Below are 15847 nucleotides of genomic sequence, written 5' to 3' on the forward strand. Positions count from 1 at the left end.
AATTTTGAAATTGTGCCCTGTACACCCAAGTCCAAGTCATTAATATATATCAAGAAAAGCAATGGTCCCAGCACCGACCCCTGGGGAACACCACTGTACTCCTCCCTCCAGACCGAAAAACAACTGTTCACCACTACTCTCTGTTTCCTGTCACTTAGCCAATTCTGTATCCATGTTGCTACTGCCCCCTTTATTCCATGGGCTGCAATCTTGATGATAAGCCTACCATGCGGCACTTTATCAAAAGCTTTTGAAAGTCCATATACACCACATCAACTGCATTGCGCTCATCTACCCTCTATGTTACCTCATCAAAAATCTATATCTGGTTAGTTAAACACAATTTGCCTTTACCTTAAAACCATTTATACCATTTATTTCTTTTGAAAACAGGCTTCTGTAATTTGAATAATCCAACAAACCCTGTTGAATGCAGGTACTCTTGAAATATATCAGTACATTTATGGGAGTATTTTTCAACTCATGGCTATTCAAACATACAGTTCATCTAGCTTTAATTGTTGTCACAGCTATGAGTTTAATTATAAAATAAAGGAAGCTATAAAGTTAATTGCAATACTACAGCTTAATTGGGACATTAAAACACAAGCATGAATTGAGTGATTAATCAATTTGAGCCTGATGCCTAAGAATGGGTCAATGTCTTCAAATTATTCCCTGTTGAGTGTTATTTTTTTTTTAAAAACACAAGAAAATTCTGTTAATGTAACCAAATTCTTATTTGTTCTACTGTTTACATTTGAGATACTGTTTGCCTATTGTGCTTTTTGGTTTATTAGGTTCTGCCTTTACAGTTAAGGGCAATGCTATAGGACATGTACAGAATGGTATTAATACTGTCACTGATGCAGGATTATGGAGAGATAATATATAGTAAATTTCAGATAAATTTTCAGGTCAGTACAAACTGTTACTTTTAAAAATATATTTCTGTTGTCTTGGTGATGGAAAGGTTAATGATGTTGTGGTAGTGACTGTTATAGTAATGCATCTAGGTTATTAAATTCTGCTGGAATAATTCAACATAATTTTTGTAAAGTCCAGAATTAATTGCAATAAAGTGGCAGAGATGTATTGGTGCAGGAGGGTTGTGTTTCCAGTACTTCATCAGCTTTTTACCCATTCATATTTAGTAAGGCTAGTTACCACATCACACTTTTACTGCAGTTAAACAGCAATCGTTCTAACAACAGTAACTGCAGAATACAGTTGGCAGCCAGCAGCACCCATGTTACACCATTGGGCTGACCTAGCTGAAAATCACATACAGATCTTTTAATTAATACCTTAGTAAAAATTGATGCTATCTTCATTACGGTTCAGTATTACACCTCTAACATCCCTACTGTTCACCACTGTTGCTCATTCTTTTTAAATATACAGCAGTGAGGTATGGATGCTGTTGTATATACGAAAAGTCATAATAAGAATAAAACCGGACGGACCACCCGGCATCGGACCACTAGGCACCGGACACGACAACGGCAAAACACCAAGCCCAATCGACCCTGCAAGGTCCTCCTTACTAACATCTGGGGACTTGTGCCAAAATTGGGAGAGCTGTCCCACAGACTAGTCAAGCAACAGCCTGACATAGCCATACTTACAGAATCATATCTTTCAGCCAACGTCCCAGACTCTTCCATCACCATCCCTGGGTATGTCCTGTCCCACTGGCAGGACAGACCCACCAGAGGTGGCGGTACAGTGATATGCAGTCAGGAGGGAGTGGCCCTAGGAGTCCTCAACATTGACTCTGGACCCCATGAGATCTCATGGCATCAGGTCAAACATGGGCAAGGAAACCTCCTGCTGATTACCACCTACCGTCCTCCCTCAGCTGATGAATCAGTCCTCCTCCATGTTGAGCACCACTTGGAGGAAGCACTGAGGGTAGCAAGGGCACAAAATGTACTCTGGGTGGGGGACTTCAATGTCCATCACCAAGAGTGGCTCGGTAGCACCACTACTGACCGAGCTGGCCGAGTCCTGGAGGACATAGCTGCTAGACTGGGCCTGCGGCAGGTGGTGAGCGAACCAACACGAGGGAAAAACTTACTTGACCTCGTCCTCACCAATCTACCTGTCGCAGATGCATCTGTCCATGACAGTATTGGTAGGAGTGACCACCGCACAGTCCTCATGGAGATGAAGTCCCGTCTTCGCACTGAGGACACCATCCAACGTGTTGTGTGGCACCACCACCGTGCTAAATGGGATAGATTCAGAACAGATCTAGCAGCTCAAAACTGGGCATCCATGAGGTGCTGTGGGCCATCAGCAGCAGCAGAATTGTATTCCAGCACAATCTGTAACCTCATGGCCCGACATTTTCCTCACTCTACCATTACCAACAAGCCAGGGGATCAACCCTGGTTCAATGAGGAGTGTAGAAGAGCATGCCAGGAGCAGCACCAGGTGTACCTAAAAATGAGGTGCCAACCTGGTGAAGCTACAACTCAGGACTACATGCATGCTAAACAGCGGAAGCAACATGCTATAGACAGAGCTAAGCGATTCCACAACCAACGGATCAGATCAAAGCTCTGCAGTCCTGCCACATCCAGTCGTGAATGGTGGTGGACAATTAAACAACTAACGGGAGGAGGCGGCTCTGCAAACATCCCCATTCTCAATGATGGCGGAGGCCAGCATGTGAGTGCAAAAGACAAGGGTGAAGCGTTTGCAACCATCTTCAGCCAGAAGTGCCGAGTGGATGATCCATCTCAGCCTCCTCCCGATATCCCCACCATCACGGAAGCCAGTCTTCGGCCAATTCGATTCACTCCACCTGATATCAAGAAACGGCTGAGTGAACTGGATACAACAAAGGCTATGGGCCCCGACAACATCCCAGCTGTAGTGCTGAAGACTTGTGCTCCAGAACTAGCTGCGCCTCTAGCCAAGCTGTTCCAGTACAGCTACAACACTGGCATCTACCCGACAATGTGGAAAATTGCCCAGGTATGTCCTGTCCACAAAAAGCAGGACAAATCCAATCCGGCCAATTACCGCCCCATCAGTCTACTCTCAATCATCAGCAAAGTGATGGAAGGTGTCGTCGACAGTGCTATCAAGCGGCACTTACTCACCAATAACCTGCTCACCGATGCTCAGTTTGGGTTCCGCCAGGACCACTCGGCTCCAGACCTCATTACAGCCTTGGTCCAAACATGGACAAAAGAGCTGAATTCCAGAGGTGAGGTGAGAGTGACTGCCCTTGACATCAAGGCAGCATTTGACCGAGTGTGGCACCAAGGAGCCCTAGTAAAATTGAAGTCAATGGGAATCAGGGGGAAAACTCTCCAGTGGCTGGAGTCATACCTAGCACAAAGGAAGATGGTAGTGGTTGTTGGAGGCCAATCATCTCAGCCCCAGGGCATTGCTGCAGGAGTTCCTCAGGGCAGTGTCCTAGGCCCAACCATCTTCAGCTGCTTCATCAATGACCTTCCCTCCATCATAAGGTCAGAAATTGGGATGTTCGCTGATGACTGCACAGTGTTCAGTTCCATTCGCAACCCCTCAGATAATGAAGCAGTCCGAGCCTGCATGCAGCAAGACCTGGACAACATCCAGGCTTGGGCTGATAAGTGGCAAGTAACATTCGCACCAGACAAGTGCCAGGCAATGACCATCTCCAACAAGAGAGAGTCTAACCACCTCCCCTTGACATTCAACGGCATTACCATCGCCGAATCCCCCACCATCAACATCCTGGGGGTCACCATTGACCAGAAACTTAACTGGATCAGCCATATAAATACTGTGGCTACGAGAGCAGGTCAGAGGCTGGGTATTCTGCGGCGAGTGACTCACCTCCTGACTCCCCAAAGCCTTTCCACCATCTACAAGGCACAAGTCAGGAGTGTGATGGAATACTCTCCACTTGCCTGGATGAGTGCAGCTCCAACAACACTCAAGAAGCTCGACACCATCCAAGATAAAGCAGCCCGCTTGATTGGCACCCCATCCACCACCCTAAACATTCACTCCCTTCACCACCGGCGCACTGTGGCTGCAGTGTGCACCATCCACAGGATGCACTGCAGCAACTCGCCAAGGCTTCTTCGACAGCACCTCCCAAACCCGCGACCTCTACCACCTAGAAGGACAAGAGCAGCAGGCGCATGGGAACAACACCACCTGCACGTTCCCCTCCAAGTCACACACCATCCCGACTTGGAAATATATCGCCGTTCCTTCATTGTCCCTGGGTCAAAATCCTGGAACTCCCTTCCTAACAGCACTGTGGGAGAACCGTCACCACACGGACTGCAGCGGTTCAAGAAGGCGGCTCACCACCACCTTCTCGAGGGCAATTAGGGATGGGCAATAAATGCTGGCCTTGCCAGCGACGCCCACATCCCGTGAACGAATAAAAAAAATTATTTATTCATACTTTTTTGGCAAGTTTAACTTTAAGAAAACATTATTATAATTAAGATAATACTTTCAAATAATTTATGTGGAAAATATATAAAATAATGTGTACACAATTTTAAAAAACACATTGTGCATATACACAGCAACTGCATTGCCCTCTTTATTTGGTGTTTTACATGGATGTGACGGAGTTTAAAATAAAAAAATATTCTCGGTGGCATTTCATAAAGTTAAAGTTGCATATTTATTTGTAATGATGTAACTAACTAAAATAAATATTAATAAAACGGCATGATTACATATCCATGCATAAAGACCAGTACAGGCTATCTTGGAACTGTAAGTAACACTGTTTCAGATGTAAGTCTCTGGGCCTCTTGTTTTCTAGCTATCTGTCAATGTAAATGAGTTTATTCATCTAAGAACCAAAGAACTAAGAACCAGAGCCAGTGGTTATTACTAACTACACACTTGGAACCAGCTTTTATCTTATATTTTAATATATATTTAGGCCTTTCACAGGGAAAAGATGCTACAGCGTTAACTTTCACACTGCGATGGAGCCCTTTTATAGTCACCGCTCATAGAACTGTCAATTTTAAAGGCGCAGACGCATAACGGGCTCATACCGTATTTAAATACAATGCCCGGTTTCTCTCTTTTCACTAATCTGAATTGATCTTATCGAGGTTTTGTTGTACTTTATCTTACACGCATGAAAATGTTGTATTCCACGCAGATCTGGTAGTACACAAAAATATTCTTTCCGATATATGATAATTATCACTTCCTGTGTGTGAGATAAGAGCTTGTTCTTGATATTTTAAAAAAGCTGTCTAGTAACCTGTAGATTGTGATCGATATCAGTATCGGAGTGATCCGGAATCAACCTGGTTCTGTGGTTTATTGCTGTGCAGTTACTTACGGCATTTTTTCAGGTGGGTGTGGAGAGTGGGAAGAGAACTGACGATGTTGTGAGCCCTAAGGCCAAGTTCTGTGGACTTTGGGAAAACATCCTTCAGGTAGAAATCCAGCACCCTGTTTATAATGTAGGATCCGTAGAGTTCTTAGTTGGGGGAGCATAAAGTTAGCGGTTTTCATAAAGAATTTAGATCTGAATAGATGTAAGGAATCTTTTTTTTTATAAAGTACGCGTTTAATGTTGAGTTACATCGAAACTACAGCACAGAAACAGGCCATTCTATCCAACTGGCCTATCCCCTCCCTACTTCATAACCCTATCAGGATATCCTTCTATTCCTTTCTCGAATAAGATATCAACAACTTTGAAGGTCAACATTCAAGTCTGTTAACCTATTCTACATCCCCTTGTTCCCTTGTTAAAACGTCAGTTTGATTGTATTCCATTCTCGCAAGGGACATCTTTCTTTGCAGGGCTATGGGGAGAAAGCGGGTGAGTGGGACTAATTGGATAGTTCTTTCAAAGAACCGGCACAGGCACGATAGGTCGAATGGCCTTATAGAACCAGAGAATCATAGAAAGTTAAGGCACAGAAAGAGGCCATTCGGCCCATTGTGTCCATGCAGGCCGAAAAAGAGCTACCCAGCTTAATCCCACTTTCCAGCACTTGGCCCATTGCCTTGTAGTTTACAGCACTCCAAGTGCACATCCAAGTACTTTTTCAATGAGTTGAGGGTTTCTGCCTCTACTACCCTTTCAAGCAGTGAGTTCCAGACCTCTACCATCCTCTGAGTGAAAAAAATTCTCCTCAGCTCCCCTCTAATCCTTCAACCAATTACTTTAAATCTATGCCCCCTGGTCACTGACCCCTCTGCTAAAGGAAATAGGCCCTTCCTATCCACTCCTTCTAGGCCCCTCATAATTTTATACACCTCAATTAAATCACACCTCAGCCTCCTCTGTTCCAATGAAAACAACCCCAGCCTATCCAATCTTTCCTCATAGCTAAAGTTCTCCAATCCTGGCAACATCTTCATAAATCTCCTCTGTACCCTTGTTCTATGCTGTAAGATTCTACGATTTTTCTAGTTAAACATACCATTTTTATCAATAGGTTTTTTTGTTCATCTCTCGGTCCGTCATTGCGCTCTGTGCAAAATAAATCCGGAATCAAAAATAGTTAGTTTCCCACGTAAGTAGTTCAGAATCATTGAATTTAATATTCCCTTAACAGTGAAATCCTCAGAAAGACAAAATGGGCAATAACTCACTCACTGGAACTGATGCTGTCACAGTGAGAACCATGCTGCTCAGCTGTTTGAATGTGGATACTGACGTGTTTTATGAAACACATTCTTTGTCTATTTGCACAGTAAGAAATACAAACATTGACCAAGAACAGTGCAGCAAAGAAAACCGAAGCCCGAACTTGCAAGATACCAATGCTGCTCTTTCCTGCCTTTAGACACAGATCAATTTATGTGCACCGTTAAACTACTTGTTTGTATTTCTGTTTCTAAAATATCTTGATCCCCCACAGACTTTTTTTCTATGAGAGGTGATACATGCCTCCGATTTCACTTTTGAAGAAATCCGCTTTTAGGTCTGTGACGTGTCTCACCTTCAAACTTACTGGAACTGCTCAACTGCTTCATGCTTCCAAGAACCGTGAGGTTTTCAATTCATTGCCACATCAGAGGTTCTTCAGAAGACCAAGTTTACTTTTCAAGTACTGTCTTGGGGCCCAAGATCACCAGCATTACACTGTTTTTAATTCATCGTCACATAACAAACCACCTTTAATCTAATCCACATTTGAAATGTAATAAACTCGATTCAGCTAGCCTTGGTGATAAAGTATCTGCTAAGTTAACTGTTGGTCAGAAAAATAGATTCTGCTGCTTTAAGGATTCTCTTTATTAAACGTTGCTGTCTTATAAAGGTCGAGTCTAAGTTTCTAATTTACAAAAACACAGTGAAAGACAGATACCAGGCCTAGATATTACCCACACATAAATATAACCCAGCAATAAATCTGCATTAGTCTGCTCAAAGGCCCAATCAATGTATCTTTATAAGGTAAATCTTGTGAGACTTCCAATGCAGAATTTTGCTCAATGGGGATGCAGATTGTAGAAATGAGTAGAGATCAGGATATCAGAAAGTAATGTTCTATCTAGAAGTTCATTCCATTTGTTGATCTTTATGTGAAGAAATTTCTGGCACCAGTCCTAAATTTGCCTTTAACTAGGTTGAATGCTTTTGCCTTACTCTGAAGTTGAAGTCATTTCCCAGACCTATCTTTTTCATACTGTTTACTATTTTATATACCTCCATAGGGTCACCTCTCAATCACTTCCTTTCAAGGTTGAAAAGCACAAGTTTACCCAGTCTTTATTCATATTTCAGTCCATTCATGTTAGTGATCACTGGCCCAGAACTATTTCCAAGGCTTGAATCCCTTCCTTGTGTCTTGATCAGACCAGAACTCAAGGTATGGCCTGATCAGAATACTATATAGTTTGAGTATAACTTCCTCTGACCTACATTCTATTGTTTTAGTTGTACAATTCAGCCTTACATATGCTTTGCTGGTTGCTGCTTTGTAGTGGAAGGACGTATTGAGTCTATGAAAACCCTAAATCTTCTTCAATTTAATCCTAGCCACTTCACACTTTTCATGAGGTATTTATGCCTCCCATTTTATTTCTTCTTATGTCCAGTACCTTACACTTGCCCATATTAAATCAAATTTGCCATTATTCGACTCACGTATACATTTTGTCCAACTCATTTTTTAGCTTCCAAGTTGCCTCCTCAGATTTGATTACCCCTCCTAGTTTCAGTGTGCCCAATTTGTAGTGCTTCTGATTTTCTGGTAATTAAAATGAATCATTGGAAAATTGGAATCACCATGAATTGGATGCACCGACCTCTGCACTTAGTTCTCAACTCTGCACTCTCATCGAGCAAGGCTCTCTACTAGAAATGGCATCTAGCAAAATGAAATCTTGTATTTTTCACCAGTTGTTCATTATCTTGGGCTAATTTCTCTGCATCTGGAGGCAACAGTAGCAAATGTGCCATTAAGTAAAATAATTAGCATCAGCTAATGGCAACAGGATTCCTCTCCTGACCTCCATTTTGTGATCATATAAATCACTACTGTTTGTTTTAGCAGCAGAAAAACAATCAGTGAGAAGCAGGGATGTCAAGTGCCTATCTATGACCTTAATAGCCATCATAATTGGAATTAAAGATAGTGTGGTAGCTAAAACAGCGGCGGAAAACAGAGCTGTTAGACTTAGTAGCATTATGGCTGAATCTCATAGGAAACACGTCTCCTCCAGCAACAGAAGTGTTTGAGGATGAACTTCTTACCTTTGGGTCAGTGGGTTACATAACCCTAAGGCTCGCTGAAAGGTAAGTAGGTCCAGCAGGCATCCACTGACATCAAGAAGGTCACCAAAGTAAATGCATTTATTTTACACTTGTAATCTACATTGCTTTACATCATATACAGGCATTCTTTTTATACACTTAGGAAAGTAATGTTGTTATCGTGACAACTGTGTGCTTTTAGGGAGAAAAAACTAATGTGATGATAAAGCTAAGGATAATTGTGGGCAAGAGCAGGGAAATTGTGAATGCCTGTATGGCTTTTGCAGAAATATAATTTGGAAAATTTAACCATTTGAGAAGTTGGTCACTGAAACAAAGCAAGAGGCATGTAACTGAAGATATGACAAATGTTATGCATTTGTCATATAAAAGTGAGTTTTCCATCAATTTGCTTACTGCAGAACAAGATGTCAAATAATGCCAGAGGGCATATGTGACAGTCACTTGAGGGATAAACTTGGGAGAACATATCCTTATATTCATTGAGCCAGCAATGTTCTCTGGAATTGGCTCCCAAAAGGTGCAGGTCCCAGCATAAAGAGGTATCTGCTTAGAATCATAGAATGGTTACAGCACAGAAGGAGGCCATTCAGCCCCTTGAGTCCGTGCTGGCTCTCTGCAAGAGCAATCCAGCTAGTCTCACTCCCCCACCCTTTCCCCATGTATCATTGGTGTATGATCTGAGGATTGTAGGTCTACATAGCTTTCAAATTTATGCAGCAGTGTAATTGCTGTGACTGTCAGTTAATTGCAGCATGAATGCAACTGCTTATTTTTCTCTTTCTCTGCAGTTAAAAACTTTGGCTCAATGCCATGAAGGTTGAGATGGAAGAGCCTCACACATCCATTAAACTACAGTCACCTTCATGATACTTTTCATGGACCATTTCCTTTAGCAGCAGCAGCATGAGCACCCTAAATCCTGAACAAGAGCACTCTTCATCCAGTGGTAGTCATACAGAATAAGGTTTGAGGTGCATCCAGGACAGGATTAGAAAAATGCAGTAGGACCATGTCACCTGCTACCACTCCTGTGTTGCCAAGGGATGGAGATCTCAGTGCAGAATCATTGGAATGGAGAATGCTGTAACATATCATTGACACTAAAAGGTCATTCAGCACCAGGGAGCACAGTGTGAGTGAATGTCTAAGTGCTTTGTGGGACTGCATGACCCAGATGATCACCGGTATAGGGCAACTGGCTAGAACCATGGAGCAGGGGTTCTGCCAATGCACATCCTGAAAGGATGAGCATTGTATCTTCAATCTCCGAGAACACAGTTGTAGCATGTGCAAAGTTAGGGTTGCACACACAGCTACTCCGCATCTGTCAGAGTGCAAGAAGTAAGCAGGAAACAACAAGATCAACTCCATCTCACAATGGAATTTTGCCTTCAAATGGTTTCAAATACTCGGCAGCCATCAGCTGTAATGAAAAGTGATGCTTTTGGTGTAAGCTGTGCAGGCCAACAACAGTGCTGAAAAGGACAAGCAAAATAAATAGTCACCACTGCCCTCAGATATCTTAACAATGCCAATGTTGGGGCTCAGAACAAGAATATGGCAATTATCTCCTCATGCTGTTATGGTGTCAGGCAGTAAATTCTCATCCACAGCAGCCACATCCTCAGATGCCAGAGGCATCAGCTTATTAATGTGATGCATGCTGATGCCGCGCTTGTTTGTTACATTATACAGCATGCACACCTTTATGACTGCTGTAAGGTGATCCTCTGAGTGAATCTTTGCTTTAAGACCCCAAAACATTGTTGAATGAGCATCTAGGTTTTAACATGGGCCTTATTGTAATGCTTTTCCTGCTGGATGCAATGGCAACATGGTGTAATCAATCAAAGTCAATGAGGATAACTGGAATCACCAAGTACCCATCCATACAGCTTATCATCCCTGCGGAAAAGATTTTGAATTTTGGACTATCGTGGAATGTAAGAATCATGACAGTTCCCAGAAACCTGGTACTAATATAGAGGATGCTAAGGTTGATATCAGAAACTATCTGCACATTGACTGAGTAATTTCCTTGTTTAGAATAATTTGGCCTGACAGAGCCCAAATGACATGTGTGTGTAACTGATAATGCCTTGCAGCCTTTGGAAACTGTCAGTTTCAAAGAAGCCTTCCTGTCTGGGGCTCTGCTGCTGAGGCTCAGTGCCGAAGTGCACGTAGCATGGTGCTGAACCTAGCAGATCCACAGTGGCTGTGGATGCATTGCTACACCATGGACCAGCTAGCTCCTGTTAAATCCCCAATAGCAGCTGAAAGGACTGAGAAACAAAAATAAATGCAGGATAATGGTCCCAGGCAGAGCCATGCTCACAGTGGTCAGTTACCCTTGGGGGTTCCCCAAGATTGTCCTTAAGTTGACTTTCTCCCTGATTAAATGGCTTTGTGGTCTGGCCCATTGTGTATTCAGAGCTGTTTTCCATGGCTGACCTGTCTGAACACCAACGACACCTTTGATTGGTGTGAGCGTGTCCCAGCCTAATATAAGATATGCAATTTGAGAACCTTTCACTCACTCACCTGACGAAGGAGATAATCTCCGAAAGCTTGTGATTTCAAAATAAAATTGTTGGACTATAACCTGGTGTTGTAAGATTCCTTACATTTGTCCACCCCAGTCCATCACCGGCATCTCCACATCATGATTAAATGTAGGTGTCCCACACAATGTCCTGTAGTCATATCCAGGTAGGTGGCACCCGAGGCAGTATACATGCTTCCATGAGTTTCTAACGGCAGGGGCTGTGAGACTTTTATGCATTGCACACTCTAATTCCGCCCTTTGCCCTCTGTTCTTGTGCACCAAAAACAAACAGGAGCAATGCTGCTCATGCTGAAAACTGTCTAGCGTGTGCTGCACTTTTGTTACTTTAATATCTATTCAAAGTAGGAGCAAACAAGTGGAGTATTTAAGTAAAAATTAGCAGAGGGCAGTGTCATTGGAGCAAATAATGTTTCACACTGACCATGATTGACTTTAACAAGCATACTAGCATGAATAAAAGAAAATTAATGTTAAAGATTTCAGCTCCATTTTGGAGCCACCGTAGATCTGTAATCTCCAATGGAAGTGCTATTTACTGCTACTTAATTTCCCCTGTTCTCCACTGGATTAAGCACCAAGGCAGTGACCACTAACCAAACATAGCCCCTAATATATTTAGAACAAGGGCATTCTTTTAACTAAGAACTTTAAAGATAAAAATACATATATAAGATTGGAAATGTGGTGAAGACATATGTGATGTCTGCAATAGCAAAACAAAGATTACTCATCATGCAGTTAACACATGCCTAGAATTGGGGCTTTCTGGTTAGATTTTAACGTCTAAAACCACAAAAAGTGGCACATTCAGTTTGCACTTTCATTTCACAGCAACTAAAAATGCACATGTATGACTTTTGTAGAGTTGTGTCGGTCCGAGGTGATGAACTGGGTCAGAACTAGTAATGGTATGAAACAAACACCTGTGAAGAAATAACTTCTCAGCCCATCTTGTGAGAAACTCCCACATATCCAACTTTGGACAATCACAGTATAAATATCATGTGCTATATATGGGTCCACACATCAGAAAGCAATCCTGGGCCCTCATATTCCCAATAGGGATCAACATTTGTGCAAAATTAAGGAAGCAAGCCTGAGACACACAAGGATGTGCTCTCAGACACAACCCTGCCAACACCCTGGTACTCTTTCCTGTTAGTAGCAGTTTATCTTAATTAATGGAAAATTAATGTCCTTTACAGGTCTTTTTTGGACAACACTTAAAGATCCATATAGGTTTGAAAATCTGTTGCACTGATGCAAAGATGATGAAGTGGGAAAGCTGGGAAATATTGCAGCTGCTCTCCAGGTTAACTCCGTGTATGTGCACCATCATGATGTAAAAAGAAAGTAGCAAAGCCCTGACTCCCCTTCTGCCTATTCTTGATCTGCCAATAAACAAGTCTGAGCAAGGCAGTCATGAAATAATGGGCCGGGATCTGGAATTTAACTCAGATTATTGGTGCATTGCACCCTCAAAATTACTGCTAGAGGAGTAGTTTCTCCATCTTTGGTTCCTCCTAATTTGGTGCTTGTGACTACCCCAGACTCAATAACCCTACAGATCATGATGTTGTATAATCAGATTATGGTGTAGTCCCTCTGTTCCAACACCCCCCACCCCCACCTCAATTTATACTGCCTAATACAGGAACTGCTCTACAGCCACTAATTGTTTTGGTACATCTACTGCTATTCAAATTAAAATACCTAATGCCTGAATGAATTTAGTTAAATGTATTTCAACAAATTAACAAAAAAGCTTTTAAGCCAAATCAACAAAAATAAAAGTCTTTTAATACAATTATTGACCAATCTAGTGACATCATTCCAAAATTCAAAGCTCATCAAATCACAGCAACGAGTCTGTTCCAGGTCTCACTCCCACACACAGCACTAGACCTCTAAAGTGAGTCTTAATTCCCTTATTCAGACAGTTTAGGCTGTACTCCTATATATCCCTCAATCTTATGGTCATGAGCAAGACAGAGTGCTGGTAGAATGCTACTGCCCATATCCTAACTCGCACCAAGTCCCCTTCACCCATCACCCCTGTGCTCGCTGACCTACATTGGCTCCCGGTCCGGGAACGCCTTGTTTTCAAATCACTCCATGGCCTCATCCCTCCCTATCTCTGTAACCTCCTCCAGTCGAACAACCCTCTGAGATTTCTGTGTTCCTCCATTTCTGGCCTCTTTCACATCCCTGATTTTAATCGCTCCACCATTGGCAGCTGTGCCTTCAGCTGCCTAGGCCCTAAACTCTGGAATTCCCTCCCTAAACCTCTCCGTCTCACTACCTCTCCTCTTTTAAGACACTCCTTAAAACCTCAACCTTGACCATGCTTTTGATCACCTGTCCTAATACTTCCTTATGTGGCACGGTGTCAAATTTTGTTTGCTAACGCTCCTGTGAAGCGCCTTGGGATATTTTACTATGTTGAACAACAATAACAACAACAACTTGCATTTATATAGCACCTTTAACATAGTAAAACATCCCAAGGTGCTTCAGTGGAGTGTTATCAAGCAAAATTTGACACCGAGCCACATAAGGAGATATTAGGACAGGTGACCAAAAGGTTGGTCAAAGATGTAGGTTTTAAGAAGTGTCTTACAGGAGGAGAGAGAGGTAGAGAGACGGAGAGGTTAGGGAGGGATTTCCAGAGCTTAGGGCCTAGGCAACTGAAGGCACAGATGCCAATGGTGGAGCGATTAAAATCGGGGATGTGCAAGAGGCAAGAAATGGAGGAGCAGAGAGATCGTGGAAGGTTGAAGGGCTGGAGGAGGTTAAGAGATAAGGAGGGGCGAAGCCATGGAGGGATTCGAAAACAAGGATGAGAAATTTAAAATCGAGACAGGAGCCAATGTAGGTCAGCGAGCACAGGGGTGATGGGTGAAGGGGACTTGGTGTGAGTTAGCATACAGGCAGCAAAGTTTTGGATGAGCTCAAGTTTATGGAGGGTGGAAGATGGGAGGCCGGCGAGGAGAGCATTGGAATAGTCAAGTCTAGAGGTAGCAAAGGCATGGATGAGGGTTTCAGCAGGGTGGAGACGGGCAATGTTACAGAGGTGGAAGTAGATGGTCTTGGTGATGGAGCAGATATGAGGTTGGAAGCTCATCTCAGGGTCAAGTAGGAGCTAAGGTTGTGAACGGTCTGGTTCAGCCTCAGACAGTGGCCAAGGAGAGGGATGGAGTCAGTGGCTAGGGAACGGTGTTTGTGGCGGGGACCAAAGAAAATGGCTTCATTCTTCCCAATCTATAGATGGAAGAAATTTTTGCTCATCCAGTACTGGATGTCGGACAAGCAGTGTGACAAATGCGCTTTATAAAAGCAAATTGCTGTTGTTGATACCTGCCTGAAGTCCAGCATGCCTAAATAACAGCTCTATGGACAATCAAATTAAATGAGCTCTACCTTGCTGTATCTCAATCAGTAACAAAACTGGAAACTGATTCATTTTTAATTATGTTTCATGGAACTGTTTTTTTTAATTAATTAAAATTAATTTTGGGATGCTGAAATTTAAAGTTTTGAAATAATATTGTGCTTTCTCACTAGTCGCATATAATTAATATTATAACTGTTACTGCAATGAAAAGAGTATAAAGCTTGTTGAGAAAAGATTCATGGATGCATTATATTCTGGCAATTATTTCTGACATTTCCTTAATTAATTTTACTCACAATATGGAGGCCATTAAAATATGCACAGTGGAACTTTTAGTGTAATGTCATCACAGGTTTGCATATAGGATTATCCATTGGAAACAGTTGTTGAATATGCTGATTTTTAAATGTTGACCTTTATTGTTGAATTATTTTAATATCTAAAGATGCTCTAGAAATAATAAATGAAGATATCCAAACTGTTAATGAATAATTTCAACAGACTATCTTCCATATTGTATCACTTAGGACTGACATCTTGCAGCCTTGTTTTTTGCCTACCCAGCTGCTCCTTCCCTGTGAAGGCAGTTATATTATTTGACATCACAAAATGCCAGTTCAAACAACTGAATCTGGGGTTGGGGCACAACAAATGGTCGCTGAGCTACAAAAGTGAAAAATCAGCCAAGGTTCCTACACCAGACTGCAATCCAATAACCTATGATGGATATTACACATGTTGAACATTGAGTGAATACAAAATCAGACTTGGCTGTTACGGTCAAGTAGCTTGTCAGCACACATGGTCTGTGTTCGTGCATGAAGAATCATTTGGGTCAGATATTGGAGATCTGTCAGTGTTCATGGAACTATATCCCAGCATGGCTCCGTGCCTTCAGAAGAAGAGGGGAGAAAGGGAAGAAAAATTAGAAAAAACAAATATGCTTTCAAACAAATCATTTTACTAGAAACTTTCAGGTACCACTGCCTACCTCACTTCTAAGTATATCACTAGATATTGAAATAGAATTTAGATTGTTAATGAAGAGATTAGAATCCATGTTTGGAAGAGGAAGACATTCTTCACTCAAAAAGAATATTTCACTGGTGCAGTTTTGAACTTCAAAATTGCTGACTATATATTATACACATGTAAA

The 15847-nt window shown here is 42.2% G+C and overlaps 1 long non-coding RNA gene across 3 annotated transcripts in view; it reads left to right on the forward strand.

The window, feature by feature from the left end:
• LOC137334661 (uncharacterized) overlaps positions 1–15847 on the forward strand; it is a 119759-nt gene that overhangs the window by 24924 nt on the left and 78988 nt on the right. The window lies entirely within an intron of this gene.

This window comes from Heptranchias perlo, chromosome 18 (genome assembly GCF_035084215.1).
Source record: "Heptranchias perlo isolate sHepPer1 chromosome 18, sHepPer1.hap1, whole genome shotgun sequence".
Classification (NCBI taxonomy): domain Eukaryota; kingdom Metazoa; phylum Chordata; class Chondrichthyes; order Hexanchiformes; family Hexanchidae; genus Heptranchias; species Heptranchias perlo.